Source organism: Arvicanthis niloticus, chromosome 16 (genome assembly GCF_011762505.2).
Source record: "Arvicanthis niloticus isolate mArvNil1 chromosome 16, mArvNil1.pat.X, whole genome shotgun sequence".
NCBI classification, from domain to species: domain Eukaryota; kingdom Metazoa; phylum Chordata; class Mammalia; order Rodentia; family Muridae; genus Arvicanthis; species Arvicanthis niloticus.
Genome location: NC_047673.1, coordinates 52,247,587 through 52,273,693, shown reverse-complemented (window position 1 = coordinate 52,273,693; position 26,107 = coordinate 52,247,587).

Genomic DNA, 26,107 nt, shown 5'->3' with positions numbered 1-26,107 from the left:
CAAAGAAAGCCTTTCCTCTCCATCTTACTTTTGGTTATGGCATGTCATAACAGCAATAGTAAACCTAACTAAGACATTATCTTATAGTTCAGATACCAAAAATCTCTACCAATATCAAAATAAAAAGTCTTATTTCTATTGTGTTTATATTTCTATTTATTTCAGGAACATACATATATTGCTGATTAATATGGGTTATTTTCTAATATAAATGTATGGCAACTGTCATATGCAATGTTAAATAATAATTACCAGCATTTGCATTGACAAGGTTCTATTGTCTAAGACCATTCTCCAAGGAGATCTGTCTGAATCTTTGTATTTCATCCATGAGATTATTTACACAAAAATAATAAATAAAATTTATTCTAACCTTCATTATAAACTATCCATTGAAGTGACCTTTTACCCACATTACTTGCTTAGTCATCTTCTAAATTTTGACTGTTTTCCAGAGAACTGAACTATGTGATTTGTTTCTTCTTTGTCATAATCTTATCAGAGTAGGAATTGTAGTATCCCATGTTGATTCATTAAACTCATCAGATTATTGAGACAAATGTTGGCTAATATGTCTGAATTAAGTGTATTCTGTTGCCTCCTTGTCGTTCCCATTTGATATTCCTAGATACAGTTTTTATAAGTATGGTGTACTGTCACAGTATGGGCAGAGTCTATGAGTAATTGAACTCTGACTTTTTCACACTATAATCTTCAGTAACAAAAATATTTACTCAGTATCTATTTATAGAGGTCTCCTGCTCACTATCGCAGCCTCAAAATGGGTTTTGTTTTACTTTCTTAGATTAAGTACTTTCTGGAAATAGAAATCTGCTTCTGAAGAATCTTTACTTTTCTAAAACTTTTCTAAAGCCTCATCCCATTTTCATATTCAAACCTTCTAACTGGGTCTGTCTGTGGAAGCACTTAGACACAACATGGAATTTCTGTATGCTCTTCATCTCTAATTTTTCTGACAATTTAACATATGCACCATTTAATGTTTTGCCACTGATCGTGTGTCATATTTTATTATATGTATTTCCATGGAAAGAGATTAATCAAAATAAGTTTCTTCTATTTAATTAGAAGAAAAGAAATAACTGCTACATTAAGCCTGGGCAAGCTATAGTCTTTGTTTAAATCCTTTATCTTGGGGCCTTTCATATTTCTACTTCATAGTGTTTGCATACAGGCAAGTTTGTGTCAGTGCTTGTGATGAATTACAATCCTCATGGCTCAGGGGTTAAAGTTCACCCATTCCTCCCATTTATGATACTCTCTGGACCTCCATTCTGATCAACCAACTTCTCCATGGAACTTTGAATCCTGTACTTAGATTATCTTGAAGAAAGACATCTGAGATTAGATCTCCAGAATAATGTTAATAAACTATGTCAGGTAGAACATGAGATGAATTTGAGATGTGACATGAGAAATTCTTTAGCACTTTTTGTTGTTGGTGGTGGTTTTGGTTTTGTTTTGTTTTGTTTTTTTTGTTTTTTTTTTGTTTTTTTTTTTGATCATTAGCACTTGAATGTGATATCACGGTATTATAGATTCTCAATCTTCTTCTGCAGATTGCACTCCTGGGCATTCCTCACTCCACTGACTTCAACCCACATGTCAAGCACTCCTTGATGGTGGTCAAATCTATCTTCTTCTCCAAAAGAGTTTAAGAATACTTTTCCATAATGCTAATGAGTTATTCACATCAATATCTTCTTCTGTATCCAGTCAATACACTAATGTCAAACTCTCTCAGTTGACTCCAAAGCTGTGACAATGAAAAGACTGATCACCTATGTAGAAATGAGAGTGCTTTCTTTTCTCCACAGGACACCTATCACTTATCCTCTCTTAGTGATGGCATACAGAAGACAATGTCAAAGTCAACCTTAATGAAAATCATATTATGCTAATGTATTAATTGTATTTTGAAAGCCTCAAAAGCTACCTTACCTGGAACAATGTTATTCGGTATTTCTTCTATTTCATTCTAGTTGGAAATTTCATAAGAGAATTGTTTTTCAAAGTTTTCTTCAAACACTGGAACTTGCATTGGAGCATCATCATCGACAAACAAATAACCTTTGAGAAAGTCATACTTAGCCAGCATTCACTCGGGGCATGATTGATGATTCAGCCTTGTTTGTAATTATAGACCTAGTATTAAATGTGTGGTATTAGGAACCAGAGAGCAAAAATAATCTATTTTATTCTACTACCATATAGAGTCGTGACAATATGAGTAATAACTCTATAGCCACATTATTCACATAGTAGGGGTTATAAAATTAACTATGAATGGCACATTTCAAGTAAAGAATATAAAGAAATGCTGCATGAACCTGAAAGGAAATATTTAATTATTTTCTTTGCAGGAAAAGTCTGCATTGGACTGACAATAAATATGTGTGTAAGTGACTCTGGACATATTATTATAATCCCACATCATTATTGTTGTATCACACTCATTTCACTTGTGAATTGTACATTGCATATCTAATTATTTCTTAAAAATAAGGAAAGCCTACAAATATTCATTAAAGCTCTTCATGTTCTAAAGTTCTTGAATAAAGATAATACCTCTACTTTTATTCTCAATCCAATCCATATCTCCATAATCAAATTAATTGGTCTTTAATCCTTACATTTCAATGACAATTGACACTAGCTGATTGTGTAGGAAAGACTATAGTTGCTGAGTTAAATGGTTGACCAAGTAATGACTAAGTAAGTGTGGAGGCATAATGTAATTCATTGATATGAATATAAAATATAAGATAAAAGCTCATCCCAAAAGAGAACTTGTAAGCTACTGTTACAAGAAAACTGAACATTGGACAAGAGGATTACCACAGATGTCACATCACAGAGAGCATTCACACTTGTTTATCCTCAGCACTTTGGATAGATATGATGAGCCACGGCATTAGAAATTACCCATTTTAATATGATATTTTTTAACCAAAGGTAAAAATAGAACCACTCTATGAATGTAAATATAAAGACCAATATTTAGAAGGCAGTTTGATGATGTAATAAATTAGAAACACATCAAAAGATTACTTCCTGGCCATCAATTTTACCATGTTTAGGGAACTAGGTATGAATTCCTACTGAGATGAAGGCCTGGAATATAACCAAGAAGGTCATTGGGTGCATCAATAAACAATGTTGCCACAGAGTGTGTCCAAACATTGTATAAAATTTTATAGAGTTGTAACTGGTTTAAAAGCATGTTTTCCTATAGATGAGAGTACTAACAATTTTGATATATAACCTAACCATTTTATCAAGCGTAGAGTAAGAAAATTTCACTGCCATCTAAACGTAAAATGAAAGTGTTCAACTTCAAAACATACTTACAAGACCTACATCCATATTTTTCTTCAATTTAGGACAATTTATACTACTTGCAACTCTCCTCTACAAATTGTTTCCAAATAATATGTACATATGTATATATCTCAGACTGTTATCTCATCATGCTAAAATTCTTAAATCATGTTATCTAGTGGAATAGCTAATATTATATATGAGTTTCTCTTACAGTCTGTTATGTTGTAGCTCTTCAGTAAATTCTGAGCTGGTTAATTTTAATACAATATTCAATTTTTCCTACAAAGTCTCTTATAAATCTTTGGAGCAATTATGTTTACTCGCAAGTATGAGAAAGTAAATAATGCAATGACAATTTTGGTCTGAATAGTTAGAAAGCAATATTAAAGACCAATCCATATTTAAGCAAATGAAAGCACTTGCTTACCTTAAATAAGATTTTCTTTGTAATTTCTGTTAAATATAAAAAGCCTTTGTTAACTTGTCCTGGGGGTTTTTCATTTGGCTTTGTTTTATTTTTATCATTTCATATATGGTTCTAATTACCTTTATAGTCATAACACTGAATATATAAGAAGGTGGTATGTCCCCAATAGATAATGAATCTAAAATTTTATATGCTTATAAAAATGGAAAAGATCCCACTGATATGATAGATATAGTTCCCATCTATTTGAAGATTACGATGTCAATGTAGAGATTGATAGCCACACGTATTTCTAGAGTTCAAGTATTTGAATTGAGATATTGAACATATATTTACTTTTTTCCTGCAAGCATTTATAAAACAAAGACTATGGCAAGGACAATTTTCAGGCATATATGATGCTTTAGGAAAGCAAATCTAAATACCAGTTTGAAAAGTAAGGTGTCAGTGTAGAGGTTGATAGCCACAAGTATTTCTGTAGTTCAAGTATTTGGAAAGAGCTATGAAATGGTCTGATTATTTGAACTCATAAAGCTATACTAGTTTCTAAAGAGCAATGTTCTTGAAGATGATGTTAGGAGACCCAGGTATATAATGAGGGGAGAGAAGAGTGGTCCTAGAAAATAGCTTTGTAGTCTTTATCAGACAAAACATTCATGAATATTCTAAATATAAAACATGTAGTCCTACATCAAGAAAATTATTAGATTATATACTTCATTTTATTGACTGATGGTTATAAATTCTAGGCTCTAGTAAAATAAAGTATACCATCTAATAATTTTTTTGATGAAGGACTAGGGTTTTATCTTTAAAATATTCATGAATATTTTGTCTGTTAAAGACAAGAGTATTCTCAGTCTATTTTCACATTTTCTTGAAATTCATTATTGTCTCAAATCACAGATTATAATTCAATGCATTTTAATGCTAGGGTCCCTCAGGCATCTGAATGCAGAGGAAAATAATTGACGTTTCATTTTTCTCACTCACAAGTATTCTCAGATTATTCAACATTTAGAGAAACAAAACGAAATTTAAAAGATGTCTAAAAAAAATCTGTTGTTTTAAGACAAACAAATCTGTCATACTGAATATTCAAATTCAGTGGAGACTACCACATTTAGAAACTATTTCCAATTAATGATGATCAGTTTTTTTCTCCTTAAATAACTCTGGAAGTTACATTTTATATCTATAATGTATTTAGTCTTTTGATCACTAAATTCTGTGATTGTGTCAACTCCAACAATGTTTATTTCTATTCTATCACACCAGGCACTTTGAAATTGAGGAATGTTATTTCTTTATACAAATCAATAAAACTTTACATTAAACATGCCCTTGCTTTATTCCTGTGAAAGACTTCACCATCTCATTTTTAAATCAAATGTAATTAATCTCAGGCCATGGACATTATATTCAAACATTTTCTCTGTCCATATTGTTGCCTGCACTGTACTCAAGTATTTGTTGCTATTTTAGTGTTAAATTTCTTTCATTGGGGTTAACATTATATGCAAAAAACCTTAATTAGAATTTCTGAGTTTTTCCCTGATAGCATCTAAACTAGGCTTGTGTGCTACCATAAAATTTATGGAAAGGTTAAATTAGCAAATTAGTCTCTTTGTCCCCACATTCATAGATAAGAAACCCTAGTAGAAAATAAAACAACAAAACAGTAAATACATGCCCATAAAAAACATTACTAAAATAGTAAGTATGTTTCACTCAAAGACTAATAATCCCTTGCTAAAAGTAATCCTTTCTCAATCACTCTTAACAACAACTGCAAATTTTTATATTTAAACGTGAGTTCAAACCTGTGGTGGTTTGGATGAAAATAGCCCTAACGGGATTATATGTTAGTACATATGGTTTCTGAGTTTGTGGAACTCTTTGAGAAAAATCGGGAGGTATGGCCTTGTTGAGGGAGATGTGTCTCGAAAGCCTATGCTGCCCTCAGTTATTCTTCTCTGTCTCAAATATGTCAGCACTCAGCTACAGCTCTGTGGTCATGTCTGTCGGCCTATTGCTATGCCCTTCACCATTATGTTCATGGACACTCACCTTCTGAATCTGTAAGTAACAACAACAAATAAATGTTCCATGAATTGCCATGGTCATGGTGTCTTATCACAGGTACTGAAAAACAACTAAGATGTTACCTGAAAAAAATTGACTCATGAAACTTTGAAGGACTGAATCGAGCAATGTGTGTTTTAAGAAGATCATTCTTTTTAATTAATTTTCATTACATTATTAATATATATTAACAATGTATATAATATATATGATATATATATTATATATATATATATATATCATATATATATATGACATATCAGTATCCTCCCTCAACTTCTCCCAAATCTCCCTACCTCCCAACTCACACAACTTTATGATCTTTTTCTCACTCTGTCAAAATAAACCAATACTAAAAACAAACACACTAATAAAACAAAGATTTAAAAAATTACAATACAAAAGCACAAAAACATAAGATCCAAAATTACTTCTCTTAGACTTATATCCAAACAGTATATCCACAGAGACACTTGCTCATTCATGTTTATTGCTGCTCTATTTTTCATAGCGAAAAAATTGGAAACAGACTAGGTGTCCAGAACCTGATAGTCAGAAGAATGTGGTATGTTTACACAATTAAATACTATTCAACTGGTAAGAAAAATGCAGCTGGAATTCAGAGGTAAATAGATGGAAGTAGAAACAGTCATCCTTAGTGAGGAATCCAGATCCAAAACTCTAACTATTGAATGTTTTCTGTTGCATGATGATATTAATTTTTAAGCCTTAGATATGTGTGTTTTAGTCCAAGTAACCATAGAAGTTAGGTAGATATTAAGGGACTAAAGGAGAGGTAACCAACAAGACCATTCTTATGTGCAATCATTTATGAACTCCTACTCAAAGTTTATACGCTGACATTACCAATCTCTTAGTTAAATAAATTGTTACAATATGTATGTATTTTGACTTTCCAGCTGACTTTTTGCAGATCTTCTCTGCTGGATCGGAAGAACTCCAAGAACGTGGTGGACTGCAGTCTAATGTTTTAGATAATCTTACTTCAAGTTCGATGTACTTTGATACAAGTAACAAGGCAAGCAATGATCCAAGTAAGGGTGTTTCAATTCAGAATAACATGATCACAAAATAGGATCAGAAAAACATACATAAGTGCCAGTAAGTACAAAATAAAAATGAACAGAACAGTCGTTTCCTAGAACTTTCTAAAGACAAAGAAATTGAAACACAATTGTCTGGTACATACTATAAATTATATCTGGGAAAGCAAAAAAAGAAAGGCAGAAAGACATCTCTAGATTCATAGTATAGTAACCAGATTTGCTTCTCAAGCTATGTTCTGACATCCAACAAGAATAAACATGTCTTATAAATTGAATGTAAATGTTGGTCACAGGAGGCAGAAATCACATCCAAGAACAGTCCAGGAAACAACACACCTGAAGCAAAAGGCCCTTTCCTATTTTCCTGGAGCCTCTCTCAAAGTTCACCATGAGTCAGTCTTCTGTTCCAACATAACCCCCATTTTTATTTTTTTAAATTTTAGGGTATTTATTCTTGTCTTGAGTTATTGAAATCCTAAAAGAAGTATGAAGACGCATATAATGAAGACAAGGCTAGATGCAGTAGCGCTCTTAATAAGACTTTGCCACGGGATCCATGTCCTGCAAGACATCAGCCATCCCTTCTGCAATGATTTGTCCAGAAATTCCAGACAATTTTCTAGAAAAGGTCTGAACATTCTTTATCCCGGTACTCAGAGGTATAGTTTTCGTTTTTAATCCTTTTAAAACTTATTTACTTATTAATTGTATATACACCAATATCAACTCCCTCTCCTCCTAGTACCCCTTACATATATCCTCCTCATTCCCTGTTCCCCTTCTCCTGTGAGAGAGAGGATCTCCTCTCTGAATTCCATTATATGTTTGGCTGTGAGTCTCTGCATCTGTGTCCATTGGCTGCTGGGTGGATCCTCTCAGAGGACAGTTATGCTAGGCTTCTGTCGTAGAAAATTAAGAATAGTTCTACCTCAAAACCCTGCTATACCACTTCTGAGCAAATAAAAGATGATCTACAATTACACAAGGATACTTGCTCAACTATGTTAGCAGCAGCTTTATTTTTAATAGCCAGAAAGTGGAAACAGCCTACATGTTCCTCAACTGAAGAACAGATTAAAAAATGTGGTGCATTTACATAATGAAATGTTATTCAGCTATCAAACACAAGGACATCACGAATTTTGCAGGCAATTGTCTGGAACTAGAAAATGTCATTCTGAGTGAGGTAACCCAAATCCAAAAAGACATGTATGGCATGCACTCACTTATAAGTGGCTATTAGCCAAAAAGTACAGGATAACCATGGTATAATCCTTAGACCCAAAGAAGACTAATAAAGTAGAAAGGTCCAATAGAAAAAGGTTAAATCTTTCTCAGAAGGGAAAATAAAATAAATATCAGAGGTAGATGGAAAGAGGTAAGTGGGTGGGAGAGGGGCTAGAAAAGGGAGCACAGAAAGAGGAGATAAGATGTAGGGAGAGCAGGGGAGAGAGAAAGGAGATTGATCAGCTTGGGGTTGCAATCTCTAGGACATGCCAGAGACCAAGATTTTGGGGAGGCCCCAATGTGTCTATAAAGGCGACTCTAGATGAGACTCCTAGCAGTGGGGGATATAGATGGGGAAGAGGCCATGTCTGTAGCCAGGCAGGACTCCCAGTGGAGGGATAAGAACAACAACCCGCCCACAAAACCTTTGACCCAAAATTTGACCTGCCTAAAAGTTGTGCAGGGACAAAGAGACTGAGTGGATGCTCAACCAATGGCTGGCCCAAACTGAGACCCAGACAATGGGAAAGAATTAATGCCTGGCACTATTAATTATATTCTGTATTCTAGTTCATTATACAATATAAAACAGGACAAAGTAGGGCTGAGCATCCTGAAAATCATGACACTTGAGTAATAGGTTCACCTTGAAACAGTTATTTAAGAGTTGGTTAAAGCCTTATCTGTCTTTAAGAAACTTTGATGCTTCATATTTTCCAAGCTATAGAACAATATTAGAACAATATCCTGTGGTAATTTGGATTATGTATCTCCTATGACTCTCAGGTATTCAAATGCTTATTTCCTGGTCCCTGGTCGGAAGCCCTGTTTTGGGAAGACTAAATGGTGACCCTGCTAGAGGAAGTGTATCACTGACATAGTTTTAAAATTCATGTGTTATTCCTCTGCTCCCTGTTTGCTGTTTGAGATGTGAGTTCTAAGCTGTTGCAATGTCTGCCTCCTGCTGGCATGTTCTCATCATATGAACCCCTGAAACCCTAAGCCCCAAACATGCTCTTTCTTCTGTAAATTGTCATAATAATGGTGGATTACCTCAGTAATGTAAAATGAACTAAGGCTTATCCTAAAATAAAAGAAAAATGCATTGTAACAGCTTCACTGTAACATGAAATATAGTCAATATACAAAAGGGACCTTAAGCTTTCATGTGCAGCCCCCTGTGAGGAGGGTTTACCTTATTGTCTGTAAGATCTGCTGCATGAAAAGTCACTGGTAAATGTCTACTGATTTTTATTTTGGGAATGAGTTAACTCAACATTTAAAAATTTACTGAAATTATAATTGATATTAATGTTTTTGTGAGATATAAATGTATTCATCTAATATTAGAGCAGTGGTGGTGTATAAAGGAAAATACGAATCAAATCTATCAAATTTTTAAAACTATACCCACCATTTATCATAGTATAATATAAATTTGTATGAATAAAATTAAATTTGATATTGATTTACATTTTTATATTGAATTGTCTTGAATTGATATCTGCTTAGATTTATTTGACTGTGATTTACTAATTTTAAATCAGCTTAATTTTTCATTTTATCTTACATAGTTGCTAACCATTGTATGAATTCTAAGTTTAGAGTGTATGCTCCACAAATTTTCATGTCTATGCAAGCAAATCTACCCATTCTTAAGACAGGTCTCATGTTCTTCCTTTGTTAGTCTTTTTGAACTATTCCATAAAATTTGAGCTATATTTTACTAACCCCTTTCTACCTTTAAACTTCTAAGCATAATTCACTTATTTCAAATCAATTAAGGTTATATAAACATGTCTGTAATTAATTCCATATTTTCCCATATGTTTGTGAGATTGTTTACCATGTTAATAAGACTTAGTAACATTTTTCATCCCTGAATCCACCAGAAAATGACTTTCATATGACAATTAGTAACATTTGTATATATTTATTTTCTGCTTTGTTCCAAACTCAATTTGATATCTACTTCACCAGTGTTTTAGCTCAAATGAACTAAATTGAGAATAAATTAGTAGACATAATAATCTATTCTTTTAAGAAAAAAATATAATTGCTTTTACAAATACCCTAAAAATAAGTGATTATGAATTAAGTTGTATTTAATAGGAGTAATTTAAATTCAAAACCTAATAATCTCTTTTGTCATTTTAAATTTACAGAAATGTATTCCTTTTAGACAAAGATTTAGTTAAGACATATTAAATATTCTCTGGATAAATTTGCAATAAATCTGCATAAGAATAGAATTTAGCTTTGATATGTGTTTAACTCATACCAGTTGAACACTATTGTGAAAATTGCAAAGAGTTTCAAGAAGAAAAGCATCATTTGAGCCATCTACATGAATATTATAAAAAACAAATTATGAACAAAGCCAATAAACTGATCACTATGGTGACATCAAGGACAGAGATTTACCCAACATTTCAAGCTTCATAATTACATCTTAATGCAAAATGTATCAGTATTAATAAAAATAAATAGGCTATAGTATTTTTAAATTCTCATAAACAAATTTCAAAGGCCATTATGTTTCTACAAAAATTATTTTTTAGCAACATATGGAGTACATGGCACATTGAGCTCCTTGAAGCTTTCCTTATATATCTTGAATTTAAATTAAAGAAATCGTATTTTAATTGTCATGTAATTCCTTTTATAACATTTTGTTTATTATTAGTGTGTTTACTTATGTGCATGGTATGTAAAGAGCATCTTGCATGCATGACATCAATGGACAGATCAAAGGGCAACTTTGCATAGTCTTCTCTTTTAACATTTACATGAGTTCCGGGGCTAAACCAAAAGTATCCAGGCTTATTTGTAAAGTGCCTGCTCCATTTCAGCAGGCTCTGCATCACATAATTTTATACTGACAAACTAGCTCCAGACATAAAGGTATGCATTATGTAATTATACTCAGTAATTGTATGTGAATGATGTAATTGCTGCTTAGCTACTACAGGTTAAAGAAATGTTTGCATGATTAAATAAAATGTTAATTTGAAAAGAAACTTATGAGAAAATTTGCTTTATCTCACTCTAGGAGGGAAAATACTGCCCAGATATGCAAATGCAGATCCAAACTGGTCTTTTGCGTACATTTCTTTACAAACAATATATGGCTTTTATAGTTCACTACATTAATAGTATCTTGGGTAGATAAATCCCAAAATGGTGTGGTAATTGGAATATAAACAAGTAAGTTTATAACATTTTAAATAATGCCATTTCTATATCTCTGTCATGAAAGTCGTCATAGTCTTTAGTATTTGTTGATTTTTTTTTCCAAGATTTTCTCAATGTCTTAATGCTTCCTGGACATAGACCTTTAATGTTACAGATAAGCTGAGATCTGAACTGAATAAGACCCTGTGATCACACCATTACCTGAAATTGGCAATTTCCCCACCAATTACCAAATATTTTTTAAAGTCATTAAATTGACCACGTGCTCTGAGTTGGAAAGGAATTCCTATGTAAGTGTGCATTGTTGACTTGGGTATGAACATGTCAAGGCCCCTTGTGAATGACAAAGTTTTCTATGAGTCAAGTTTATGGAATTGGCAAAGCTTATAAATTACTGATCAGTGTGTTCACACACTAGCAGCCAAAACTTTCTCCAGTAACTCCAACACAAGGCTTTTCCAATACAGAGACCCCACTGAGACTTGCCAAACTTTTCTTCATGTGCTGTACATGACAAATTCACTGAATACCTTCCATTTGAGGGAGCACCTCTAGGTATGTATGTATGGATGGATGGATAGATGTATGGATGGATGGATGGATGGATGGATGGATGGAAGGACATATATATGTATGACTTTCTGTTCCTTCATATCTACATTGGCCCAGTAAATCTTCCAGGGTCAGACTACATAAGACATAGCACTGAGTACCTCAGATAAAAGCAGACTAACAAAGACGTGCATGCTTGATTTTTCTTTTTTAAATTTTCTCTTCATTTATTTTCATAGAACATTTAAAGTGGTACTCATTAAACTGTGTTTTCTACTTGAAATTCAGCCACTCAAACATTGATAACAAAGCTTTGTTTTTACCAACCATATTGCCTGGGCTGTGTAGGCCATCCCACTCTGGGATTCTCCTTCTATATGATACTTGGCTATCTCCATTTCATCCAAGACATTCTTCATAGATGTTGTTTCCTTTGATCTCAGGGGAATGTATCTATATCTTATTAAATAGATTTTAAATATTATTCAGTGAAAAGACTTGAAAACTTTCTATTAAATAATTGGCCTGATCCATGCATGGATTCATAGTGGTTGCAACAGCACACCCAAAGCCTGTTCAGTTCAGCTAGCCAATCTCCCAGCACTGAGAAGAGGAGGAGGATACAAATTCCCACATCTAAGCAAAAAGCTATACTGCAATTTCTATCTGCTGGGAAAGGAAAAATTAGCTTTCTTCTTTGTAGAAAAAGTGAATAACACTGTTATAACACTCTAACAGAGGCCCATGGCCAGGAGTAGTTGCCCAACACAAAAGGGAATTTATGTTTTGTGTATGGGTTTTTGTTTTTACTGGTTTTGTTCTTGCTGTTGTTGTTAGGTTTTGTCTTAATGAATTATTTATTTGCTTGTTTTAACTGTTGAGAGAGAAAAAAACACATGAAGTTGGATGGGTAGAGAGGCGGGAAGGATTACAGAGAAATAAAAGAATAAAATGAAACTTTATTGTATAAAAAACTAAATAATAAAAATCACAGAGTGAAATGTGGGATTTCTCTAAAAATGTAGGTTTAAATTTTATAATTTAAAAAGTATTAAATTTTCTCATTTAGAATATACATCTGTAAAATTGAAGCATATTATAAAATTTCTTTTTACCACTGAAGGGAACTATTATTGAGTTAGTGCCATTCTTAGATTCTTTCATAAATTAGAAAGCATCTACTATCAAGTCATAAGTACTATCACTTATGTCTCCCAGCATTTGCATTACACTTGCTTAATTTAACAGGATAGGATCTAAACATGGTGGCTTGCAGGGACGCTGCACTATCAAAAACAAACAGGTGAAACAACATGAAATGAGAATCTTATTAGAAGAAAAACAATTAAGTCAAAATTGTGTATAGAGAAGTGCAGCACATCACACCGATTTTTTCATTAATCAAAACTTCTTTGTAATGAGAAATAATCTTCACTATTTTAAAATCAATATTGCCACTAGCCTTTGAATCGCTCCTCTGCGTCAATGAAGCCTCAGTGCTGTCTCCTTCCAGCAAGTGCAATAGCTGTGAATGAGGAGATGCTATACAGATATTAATAACACATTTGACATTTGCACCAACATAATGTCTTATCTCTAGAATAAGCTCAGTGTCATTGTGATAGAAGTAACTCTTGATGAGGAATAGAACATAATGTTGAACTCCCTCAAGATACCCCTTGATTATACATACATACATACATATACCATTCCATGTTTGAATTTCTCCATGTTTTACCTTTTTTTGCACTTGCTTATTTGTTAGATCTTTATTTCACATGGAAATACATCTCTCAAAGACTTGGAAAACTAAAGCTTTGAGAAGTAAAATCTACACCTCAAAAAAACATATAGTTTGTTATATAACACAGTGGTTAAATTTTTGTCCATTTACTCCTAGAATGAAACTCATTGGTGAGGAAACTTCCATATAAACTTTAATATTATAACTCAAATAATGCTTAATTATTTATAATAAATATTATATATAATTTAATTATATTATAATAGTCTAACTCAAGTAATACAAGACAGTATTTGCAAAGAAACACATCCTAGGGCCCATGGAGATGGTTTAGTAGTTTAAATTGCTTTCCATCCAGGGATGAAAGCTTATATCTGAAAGTTTATATCAGCAACAACATAAAAACCTGGTTGTGCCCTGTGTGCTGTGAATTCAAGTGCTAGAGATGGAAGATGTTCTTTAAGATTTTTTTTTGGCATTGGTGCTTTCATTTTAGAATCTTTCATGACAGTAGCTCTGCTAAATGCATATAGAAGTATACTGTATATAAAAAAACACATAAACAGTTTCTAAAAGAAGTGATCCAGGTGCAAAAATTTCTTTACTTCCTGAGGAGCATCCTGCATATAGCCATGTGTCTGTGTCTCTGTGTGACTGTGTGTGGAAGCTCTCTGTTTGTGACTGTCTATATGTTTGTGTGTCTGTATGTGTCTCTGTCTTTGTGTTTCTCTCTGTCTCTGTCTCCTCTGTCTCTGTCTCTCTGTCTCTGTCTCTGTCTCTCTCTCTCTCTCTCTCTCTCTCTTTCTCTCTGTGGGGTGTGTGTCTGTGTGTGTGTCTGTGTCTGTGTGTGTGAAAGTAAGTATAGTTGGGAATGATGCTAGTTTTTGTGTTTTATTTTATTTTGATAATTCAGAAAAGACATTTTGTGGTATACTCTAATATTTTGAGACAAATAAAAATACATTAACTTCCTTTTCATTGTGATGTAGGCTTATATTTTTCAAACCTACTTTAATAAGGTTTTTGATGCCTCCTTCCACTTTCCAAAGGTAGAGAAAAGATGGTAAATAGGACAAGGAGATGTAGACCTATTTATAAGTAGTTCCTTGGGGTGATTCCAATATGCATTGTCAAGATAAAAGGAGTCCAGTTTAGTAGTGTCAGGATAGGTAACATGAACCAGCAGCAGTGGCATAATCCAGCAGAAACAGCCATGCCTCTACTGAATAACCCCGAGTCAGCAGGAATGACCACAGCCAGCTGGAATGCCACAAGTTCTTTGCTATGTCTGTCTCAATGAAGTGAGTATCAGTGAAGACTCAAGACTGACAATATGTTGCAAAGCTAGCTATGCAAGTATCCCATCATTATCTGTTGAGTCCTATTTATACTCTCTTCAAACATCACATGTCCTCTTATGGGTTTTGCCTCAGCAAAACATCATGTGAGTGTTCCTCAGCAAACATATGTGTGCCACGTGAGTCTATATCACATGACACAACAAGAAACTTTCACTTCAATAGAATAGAAATTGATATTTCTATTATCAATTTCAATAGAAAAGATATTGTTTAGATCAAAATTTTATGCCAAAAATTTCTGGTTTCTCTAGAAAGTCATTTCCTGTAAAGGTTATTCACATTGCTAAGAATTACCTAATCAATCTACCAAAAAATGTCTTTTTGAGGGGGAAAAGGAGCCTAGGGAAGTGCTGTATTTAATGGCAAAGCTTAGAACACTCTAGCATAGAGACTGGCACAAAACTGAAAGAGTAAGGACTACTGGTGACCACAGAGAATCTCACATGGCATAGAGGATAAGCTCTGGGACCTCAAGCAAGGTGAAGACCAGAATGATAGAGGAGAAGAGCAGCTGCTTGAGAAATGGGTTCTTGGTATAGTTAATGAACTATCAAAGACCATTCCAATGCCAACCCCTGATCTACCCAAGGCAATTGTGGAGCCCTCCCAGCATCAATAAAACAATAAAGTTGACTGCTATGTTAATGTTCCCAGCAACAACACTAGTCTGTAACTTCCATCTGGCCACTTTTCAAGAGAAGCACCTTCAGGAAGGTTGTTTAGAAGGGTCTCTGGTTTACCCAGGATATGGGCAAACACAGGCCTGATGAGGACCTTGATAAAGGGGCAGGTTAGAACTAGAGAAGTGAGTAGTGTCCTGTGGTATGCATTTTTCAGAATGTACTCTTGTTCCCCCACAGCCTACCATGGGCCCACAGGATCTTTATGCTCAGAGCTACTGACTTGACTAACCCTAAAATGTCCTTGTTAAGAAAGAAATAAGTATTAAAGTCAGTTCTAGGTTGAAGAACTAGCAATACAATAGATGCAAATAGTCAAGGAACAAGCAAGACAATAAACACCCACTTTCAAAGAACAAGCAAGGCAGTAAACAGAGTCCTGAGATCACTCCTTTGATCACTATTTCTAAGGGCTTATCAAGATGACCAAAATATCTGAGCCTACTTCCCTGTCCTAACCCACAGTCATTTTCATGCCTGAAGCCTACTTCTTTGTTCTAGCCTAGGATTTAGATTCCTGCCTGAAATTACTTCTTTGTTTCAGCTCAATGTCAGATTTCTGCCTGCAGCCCATTTCCTTGTCCTTGGCCAATGTCAGATTCCTTCCAAGCAGCACATTTCCTTGCCCTTGGCCAATGTCAGATTCCTGCCAGGCAGCCCAAAAAGCTCTCTAAAATGGTATAAAAGCAAAAAGGAGAAAGAGAGATGAGATGGGGGGTTATGGGGGAGGAAATGGGGAAAGGGGATTACATCTGAAATGTAACTAAATAAAATATCCAATAAAAAAAGAAAAGAGAAAAAATAAGTGATGCCAGAGATCATGCTGTAAGCCTTTATGCCCAGAACTTAAAAGGCAGAAGCAGAGGCATGCAGATTTCTGTGAGTTCAAAAGTCATTTTGTTCTACATATCAAGTTGTAGGCCAACAAGTCTATACAGCGTACAGTGACCTTCTATCTCAAAGCACATGCATGAGAGAGAGACAGACAGAGACACAGACACAGACACAGACACAGAAGAGACAGAGACAGAAATACAGAAACATACAGAACCATAGAGAGGAGAGACAGAGAAACAGAAAAACACAGAGACAAAGACAGAATTGGTTCTTCCAGCTTGTTAGTTTTATCCTACAAGATGGACCAACAACAAATCATTAAGCTGTAATCAAAACATTTCTACTCTTATATCTGTTTTAACCTATCAGTTGCCTTCATGCTGTCTTCTTTGATATCTATGGAAAAAACTGTAATAGTGCCAGATCATATAGTATCACGTTCCTATGTTCATTTTGAAAAGTATAGAAAATTCTTTAAAAGGTATAGAATGTTTTCTCTATGTCCCCTAGAGCTGAGCCAAGAATCTAGGTCAGCTGGTTCTAGGAACTAGCTAACCACAAAGAAAAATGCAAGTCATCTGGGTGGTTCCAGGAACTAGCTAATCACAAAGAAAAAATGCAAGTCATTGGGTGGTTCCAGGAACTAGCTGAACACAAGATGAATAATTGAGTAAGACTGCAATCTTGAGAAAAATGTGTGTATAGGGTGTTTCCCACATAACTGACTGAATTATGGGCTGGAACTTTTCACTATTTTTATGATATGCTTCCTTGGTTACCCCCTCACTCCCCTGGTTTGTGTTTTTTTTTTTCCTTTAAATGCCCTCCTCTCCCTAGGCTCTTGTGTGAGTTATGAGTTGACCATCAGCCAGTTGATCCTGAAATATACCTCTTGCTGATTGCATTAAGATTGGTATTTTGTGAGTTATTGGGTGGCTGCAAATTTCTGAGGCTTGGGTGAGGTCCTCCCTTTGTGGGGGTCTTACAATTTCTTAGTTGTTTTTGTATTATTGGGAAATTAAGCAAGTCTACATAAAAGTATAAGAAAGAAGTACTCTTTTTCTGCAGTTTCATGATCTGAGAAAGATAGAGTGACTTACACCAGTACATCCAAGACTTATCTCTAAACCAAATCAAGGGTAAAAATCCATTGTTGATCTATAGTCATATGAAATATGACAAGAGAAGAGTACAGAGATTGACAAGTTTAGAGAGAATGGATCAAGGACAAAGAAAGGGGTGAGTGCTAATATCCAATCACCTGCATTAATTGCTAATTTCAAATATAGATCTATGATGTTTTGCCTGGTTTTGAGACTTAAACTGGGTATATAAATATTTTAACTTTGCCAACTGGCATCATGGTAGCTTTGACAATAGGAATTGCACAGGATCATTACAAGTAGAAAAGATCTCTTACTGGTTTTGAGAATTGTTTGTCTATCATCTTTCTGGATTCTGTAGCAGTTGCCTGAAGAAGGCTTTCAAAGAAGGTTAGCAAAGGACACCCCTGTCAAAATACAGACTATCACCAAAAACAGATCTTCACCTGTAGGCTTAGATTTTTCAAAACCTACTTTAGTAAGGGTTTTTACATGCTTTAACCACCCTTCTAGCCCACCAACTACAAGAGGTGGTGGAAAAGTAAAGTTAATTGAACAAAGGAAGATGTGGACTTATTTAGAAATATTCCTTTTGGGCAATTCTGTTCTTTGCTGTCAGGATAGAAGCAGTTCAGTTCACACAAATCAGCAGCTCTAGTAGCTCAATCTACTCACAAATACTATTCACAAATCAGAAATGATAATGTGATCCAGAAGAAACCACAGGACTCTGTCAAACTGAGGAAGGGGCAAGAAGTCACCAGAATATCTCAAGTTCTTTGGAGAGTTTCTCCTACAACATCACAACAAATGATAATCAGTGAAGAAGGCAAGGTGAACCAATGCCACAGCATCATCAGTGGAGAACTGTGACAGCAAAGCCCTCTGAAGACAAGTAAAGAGTGGCAAGGCAAACAAATGCCATACAGAGTCATCCACTGTCTGTTGGGTTATGCTTATATCCTTTACAAACATCATGTTTTCTGTCAAGTGCCTACTCTAGCAAAATATCACATGCCTTTTTTCTAGATAGCTTCCAAAAAAATACCACATGTGTGTTCTCAGCAAAGCATCCTTTCATGTATCTGTTTCAGCAAAAATATCTTCTCATAAAACAGTTTCTAGAAACTGACACACATCATATGACACAACTGAGTCTTCAAAGAAACCAGAGATTTCTCCTTCACTAACCAATTGACCTTTCAGGTGTTAGGAAAGAGAAATACTATTGCCATCTCTCCAAATGTTTTTGACATGTTACCAAGTAAATCTTGGTGGCCTTCTTAACTGTGAGAGGTCTTATAGTATATAAGCAGACAACTTGTATTGGGGGTTTGGTCTGATGCTTCTATGTGAATGCTTCTCTTACCCACAGGATGGACTGCTGGAGCAAAAATAGGGCTACGCCCTTCACCATTGCACCATGGAGTAAACCTGGGCTTTTAAGATTTGATTTCATCTAGCACTAGGGAACACTTAATGGGAGGGAGAATCATATTCCTCAGTAGAACCCACCAGTAAATTGCCATTGCTCAAGTAAATAATCTCCCACCAGTGGGCATGCTGGTACTATTATTAATTAAAGGTATAAGACTACAAAAATACAGGATAAAAGAAAGGAAATTAGAAAAGTGGAGAATTGTTGGAACTAGAAATTGTGAATAGGTATTCTTTCTTTTTCAGTATTTTTTATTCACTTTACTTCACAATCACAGCCCTCCTTCCTCCTCTACTCCCAGTCCCATCCTTACAAACCTCTCTGTGTCTTATTACCTCCTTCCCTTCTCCTCATGGAAGGGAAAGACCCCCTTGGGTACCACTCTACCATGGGACATCCAGTCCCAGCCGGACTAAGCAATCCTCTCCAATTGAGGCCCAACCAGTGCAGTCCAGGTAGGGGAAGAGGATCCAATGGCAGACAAAAGAGTCAGAGATAGCCCCCCACCACTCCAATTTTTAAGGAATTAACATAAAAACTAAGCTGCTATGAATGTGTAGGGGACCTAGGTTCAGCTGCTGCATGCTCCTTTGGTTGGTGGTTCAGTCCCTGTGAACCCCCATGGGCCCAGGTTAGTTAACTCTGTAGTTTTTTTGTGGTGCCCTTACCCCTTACAGCTTGCTCACTTCTATCCCCCACTCTTTCACAAGATTCCACAAATTCTCCCTCAGGTTTAGGTATGCCTCTCTACATCTGTTTACAGTAGCTGCTGAATGAAGCCTCTCAGGAGACATTTATGCTAGATTCCTGTCTTTGCGCATAGCTGAATATCATTAACAATGTCAGGGGTTGGATCTCTCACATGTGATGGGTCTCATGTTGGGGCACTCATTGTTTGTCTGGTCCCTCAATCTCTGCTCCATCATTATGAACTGAGTATTTTGTAGGTAGGACAAATTTTGGATTGAAGGTTTTGTGAGTGTGTTGATGTCTCCCCTCCCACCCTCCACTGAAAGTCCTACCTATGTATAGGAGGTGACCACTTTAGTCTCCATACCCATCCTGGTAGGAATTTCAGCTAGAGTAACACCCATAGGCTCCTCAGAGCCTCCCATAACTCAGGTCTCTAGCTAGTTCCAGAGACACCCACCATGAATTTTCATTCTCAATCCCAGCTCACTTCACCCTCCCGTATCTCCACATCTGAATGGCATCCCCATTACCTTCTTCCCCCCTCTGCCATTCAGTTCCCCTTCTGAGTGAGATATATGCCTCTTCCTTTGAAGCCTCCTTATTACCCAGTTTCTTTGGGTCTGTAGAATGTAGCACATTTGCAATACACTTTATGGCTAATATCCATTTATATCTGAGTACATACCACACTTGTCTTTCTGGGTCTGGGTTACTTCACTCAGGGTGATATTTCAAGTTCAATCCATTTGCCTGAAATTTTCATGATGTCTTTGTTTTTAATAACTGAATAGTATTCCATATTGGCAAGTGCCTGCCCTAGCCTATAGGCTCAGGTGAGGTGAGACACATCAGATGAAGGTCAAAGACTGATGATCTCTGGCTTTTAACTCTCATTATTTTGTGCTAATAAGTGTTTTCTTTTTTCCTCTTAATATTCTGTACTAATAAGTGTTGGATTCTATTAGCCACTATTCTGCGGCTGAGTGTTACTGGTTTCTGGCAATAAACTCTTGTTGGCAGCAGTGGGGGATTAAATTAAAAAAATGAGTTAAGTGCTAGAAGTTTTTTTTCTGCTGGCTCAAGGACCTCTTGCTGGCCAGGCAAGGTGTTTGGAACTCATTACCTCTTCATAAACCAGAGAGAAAACAAAAGAAGAGAAAGAAAGAATGAAAGAAAGAAAGGCTAAAAAATTTATACATGCAGTAAACACGCATTCATTCTGTATGAAGCTGAAGAAAGCCACACTATGATTTATTTTTGGTTCTTTGTTCTTATATTCTCTCAATATAATTATTCACATGGTTTTCAGAGCATTTTTGCATCCATAAATTCATAGCAAGCTCAAAACAATAGCTCATGTCATAAAATGACAAAGAATTACAGCAGAAATGTTTGCATGTCTTTCTATTAAGACTAGTACTTGACTAAAGATTCATTATATTTTGTACTCATAAGTACATTATAAGTTTAAAGCAATAATTTCTATGTCAGAAGTTAACATGGTCTTGTCAAAAGAGAAACCATCTGCTTAGTGTCTTATTATTTTCAAGTTTTGTAAAGATAAACTAGTCGATACTCTATTTTCTCCCCTTGTACATACAATAAATTGTTTGATCCCAGTTTATGATCTTTATTTATCAGATAGTGGCCTCATTCCTAGCCTACAAGTAACATTTTCCTTGATCATAAACTTGCTCCAAGTCTGCTTTCTTATCTTATTGTAATTAAGCCATGGCACATGAAAGTAAATAGAGCTGTATTTGCAGCTTTTAGGGGACTCAAAATTACTTCTATAAATTTAGGAATTTCATAAAACCATTGTTAGGAATTTTGAAATCATCAATTTGTCTACACAGCATTTAATACATGAGAATACATCTTCAGGTTTATCTGAAGAAAATCTGTCCAATAGGGTTGGCTAATGTCCAGGAATCATTCGGCTATATAATAATGCCAGAAAAGACATATCAGTAGCAAGAAGCAATCCTGGTATGAAGTTCCTTAAGATCTTACCTCAGAGTTCACCCATCACAAACCATGCAAAACTGTGGGCCACTGCAAGGAAAGTCACTTGAATGCCTTTAGCCTTTCCTAGATGGCTTCTGATACAATTTTCTTTATTCATCCTTCAGTTCAGGAGCATATAGACTGTTTCTAGTTTCTACCTATTATGACTAAATGAACATTTATATTATAAAAGATAAACATTTACAAATGGGACCTCATGAAACTGAAAAGCTCCTGCAACTCAAGGGACATTGTCAATAGGACAAAATGGCAACCCATAGACTTGAAAAGGATCTTTACCAACCCTATATCTAATAGAGGGCTAATATCAAAAATATAAAAAGAACTCAAGAAGTTAGACCCCAGAAAACCAAATAGCTCAATTTTAAAAATTGGGTACAGAGCTAAACAAAATATTCTTAACTGAGGAATCTCGAATGCCTGAAAAGCACCTAAAGAAATGTTCAACATCCTTGGTCATAAAGGAAATGCAAATCAAAATAACCCTGAAATTCTACCTTACACCAATCAAAATGGCTAAAATAAAAAACTCAGGCGACAGCAGATGCTGGCGAAGATGTGGAAATAGAGAAATACTCCTCCACTGCTGCTGCAATTGCAAGCTACTACAACCACTTTGCAAATCAATCTGGCTGTTCCTCAGAAAATTGGAAATATTTCTACCTAAAGACCCAGCTATACCATTATTGGGCATATACTCAAAAGATGCTCCAACATATAACAAGAACACATGTTCAACTATGTTCATAGCAGCCTTACTTATAATAACCAGAAGTTGGAAACAACCCAAATGTCCCTCAACTAAAGAATGGATACAAATAATGTGGTACATTTACATAATGGAATACTACTGAGCTATTAAAAACAATTATTTCAGAAATTTTTCAGGTAAATGGATTGAACTAAAAAATGTCACCTGAGTGAGGTAATCCAAAAGAACGTACATGGTATGTATTAACTGATAAGTGGATACTAGCCCCAAAGTTCAGAATACCCATGGTCCAACTCCAATTGTTCCAGTCTAAAGAAAATGCAGAAAAAAAATGAAGCAGAAACTGAGGAACTGTCATTCAGAGATCACTTCATGTTGGGATCCATCCCATCTGCAGACACTAAACCCTGACACTATTGCTGATGCAGATAGGCGTCTGGTATAGCTATCTTCTGAAAGGCTCTTCCAGCACCTGAATAAGACAGATGAAGATACTCACAGCCAACTATTGGACTGAGCCCAGGGACCCCAATGGAAGAGTTAGGGGGAGGATGAAGGAACTGAAGGGGATTAAAACCCATAGGAAGAACAATAATATCAACTAAGAGGACACTTCAAAGCTCCCTGGAACCAAACCACCAACCAAAGATATACATGAGTTGGTCCATGGCTCGCATTACATATCTCACAGAGAACTGCATTATGTGGCCCCATTGGGAGAGGAAATGCTTGGTTCTGTCAAGGCTTGATGCCCCAGAATAGGGGAATGCTAGAGGGGTGAGGATGGATCGGTGGGTGGGAGAGCACCCTCTTAGAGGCAAAGGGGAGGGAAGATGCAGTGAGTGGACTGCGGAGGGGAGACCAGGAAGGGAGACATTTGAAATATAAATAAATAAAATATTTAATAATAAAAAATAATCAAGAAAATAAGAGAATTGCCAACTACACCAAGATATTTTATTTGAATAGGTATCTTTACATCTTGTAATAAAAAATGTTTATATATCATGACCTCATACATTGATCCCAGGATGTAAATGATGTTAAGAAATTGGCAAATTCCTCACAGATGATACATAAAACTCATAGTGTAACCGTGTTTTTATAATTACACGTATGCTAAGAAGAAGTGAAAATATGCATTCCATTCACTATCTTGTGAGTTAATATTTATATCCATCTCATAGCCTTCTGAAACTGGTAACAACATGAATAATTAGTTGTTAAAGTCTATAATGGATAGTTGTCAGTTGAATACTATTAGATATAAATGTAATCATTCCAACAGAAAGAAGAAAAATCAAAAGCAGTGAGTGGAAAAGTAAGACACAAAGGGTCACACATTTTAAAATCCAGCTTATATTAAACTTGTATCATATAATCAAGTCTAAAGACAAACAAAGCAGATCTATGTTGTTGAAATCTGGGCGAGAAGATAATTAACAGGGCTGCAAATGTGTAAGATGTCTTCTTTTTCTCCATCCTGCCTTCTTCCTTATACTTTGACCCTTTCAGAATATTTGTTTAGGATGTACAATGCACCAGCACTTGCTGTACAAGAAACTGAGTATGCAAGTCTGAAAAGAGCATTGTCTCCAGTTTTCAAAATGCTGGAGTTTAAGAAAAACATAGCTTCTATTAACCTTGACCTTGGTAATTTATCACCAGGTTGAACCATCTGCTTTATTTGAGTCAGTTCAATACGGCACTGCATAATCACCTTCTACTTTTAAGTTGTCACAGCAACAAAGATATATGTACATTCCACAAAGACAACATTTGTTTATATACCTCTCTGCTGAAAATAATATTGAGTTTGTACTGCAATGTAGATACTGGGTTTAGATGTGGGTAGATGATGACCTTTATATGATATATAAAAGTTAAACACAAATATACTGTACACAAAATAGAATTTGTAAAAATATTACCAGGAAGAACATAGAACACTATAAAATATATTGGTGAGCTATTGTTTTCGTTTAAGCTTCTGCCTCAATAGTTGAATACTGCAATTCTATTATCTAATGTCTGTGTACCACTGGGAAAGAGTAAAATTAATATAACCGCTCATAGATATAAGAAACTCATATTTCATCCAACCAATGTAAACAGAATGTAATTCAGAGCACCAAGAGCAATATGTGTGAACTCATTATTCTGCTTTCTTTTAATAAAAGAAGAACAAGTGGGTGGGAGCATGACATTCTGAGAAGTAATATAGTAATCTGTATTTGCTAGTACTTCTGAGAACTTACCACACATTTCCTTTCACAGGCCAGCTATGAATGCAGGCATCAGCACAGTGTCTGAGGAACATATGCTAGGACAGTCACATTCATTTACTCTTGGGAGTACCATTCCCCAACTCACACATATATAACAGGTTTCTATACTGCTCATATGAAGAAACTGCTTCTTATATGAAACAGACTTTTTCCTGGAATAGAGTTTATTAAAGACAATCAGAATAATTCTATTATTTTTTATAAATTAAACTATTTAACAATGCAAAAGACATTTTTGACAAGGTTTCCATAATGACTCCTAAAAACTTTTTCAATGACATTTTTCTATTAAAAATATTTCTAAAACTATGATTTTAAAAAAGAAGCAAAAGAACCCAGTTCAGCAAAAATAGAGCATTAAGTAATTTCCCAGAAAAAAACTGAAATAAACTTACAAAACATAGGAATGTGATATAATTGTGGATATTTCATACTGTATAAAATACTTTCCATGTAACAGTGCAAGTTTAGCTTTGTTGTATTTTGACACCATTAAAACAAAAAGTTCAGGGAAATAACAAAGCTAGTTTCTTCTGTAAGTCCAAACAACGGATAACCAATCAGTGGCAGAAATTCTTCCTAGTCCATCTAACCCAGCCAATTTCATAATAGATTCTCTCTTACTGAGCTTAAGGATGTTTAGTGATCAAGTGTCATGTGCAATCCTGAACTTTAAAAGTAAATCTAGCAAGAATCATTTCAATTTCCTCATCAATATAGAAATCTATTGAAAAAATGCAGAAAATAGTTTTTCATCAGGAGGATTTGCTGATAAAAATACAAACCCAAAAAATTAGAGGAATTTATAACAGTTGTTAGCACTAATCCACGTACTTTGTTGTTGTTTTTCAGACAGCGTCGTCTCATCTTTCCCATAGCCCAGGTTAGTCTCACACTCCTGACCCAGCTTTCTCTTCCTTGTGAGTACTAACTAGGAGTAGGCATACTCTAACACATTTAGCAAAAGCTTTGAAGTTCAGTGCACTTTTTAGTTGAGTAATGTCCTGTAAGATCTAATGTGACTTAGAAAAATCTTGGGCAAAGAATTTACCTAAGATGCCCTTTCCAATTGGCTCAAATCCTAGTTGGTCTCAAATGAGAAATTAAATTTATAGATTCTAAATTTGACGCCATTCAAGCTGTCACCCAGACAGATGCAGAACTTAATGAAAGTAATTGTTTTAAAGATGAAATAGAAGTAGAACGACCAATCCCAGGGGTAGCGTGGTGAGCATGCTGCATAACCAAAAAGAATGGTAAGGAACCCAGGGACATGAGGTCACAGAGATGACAGAAATCAAGACTCTGGGCTGAGAAGCTGTCAG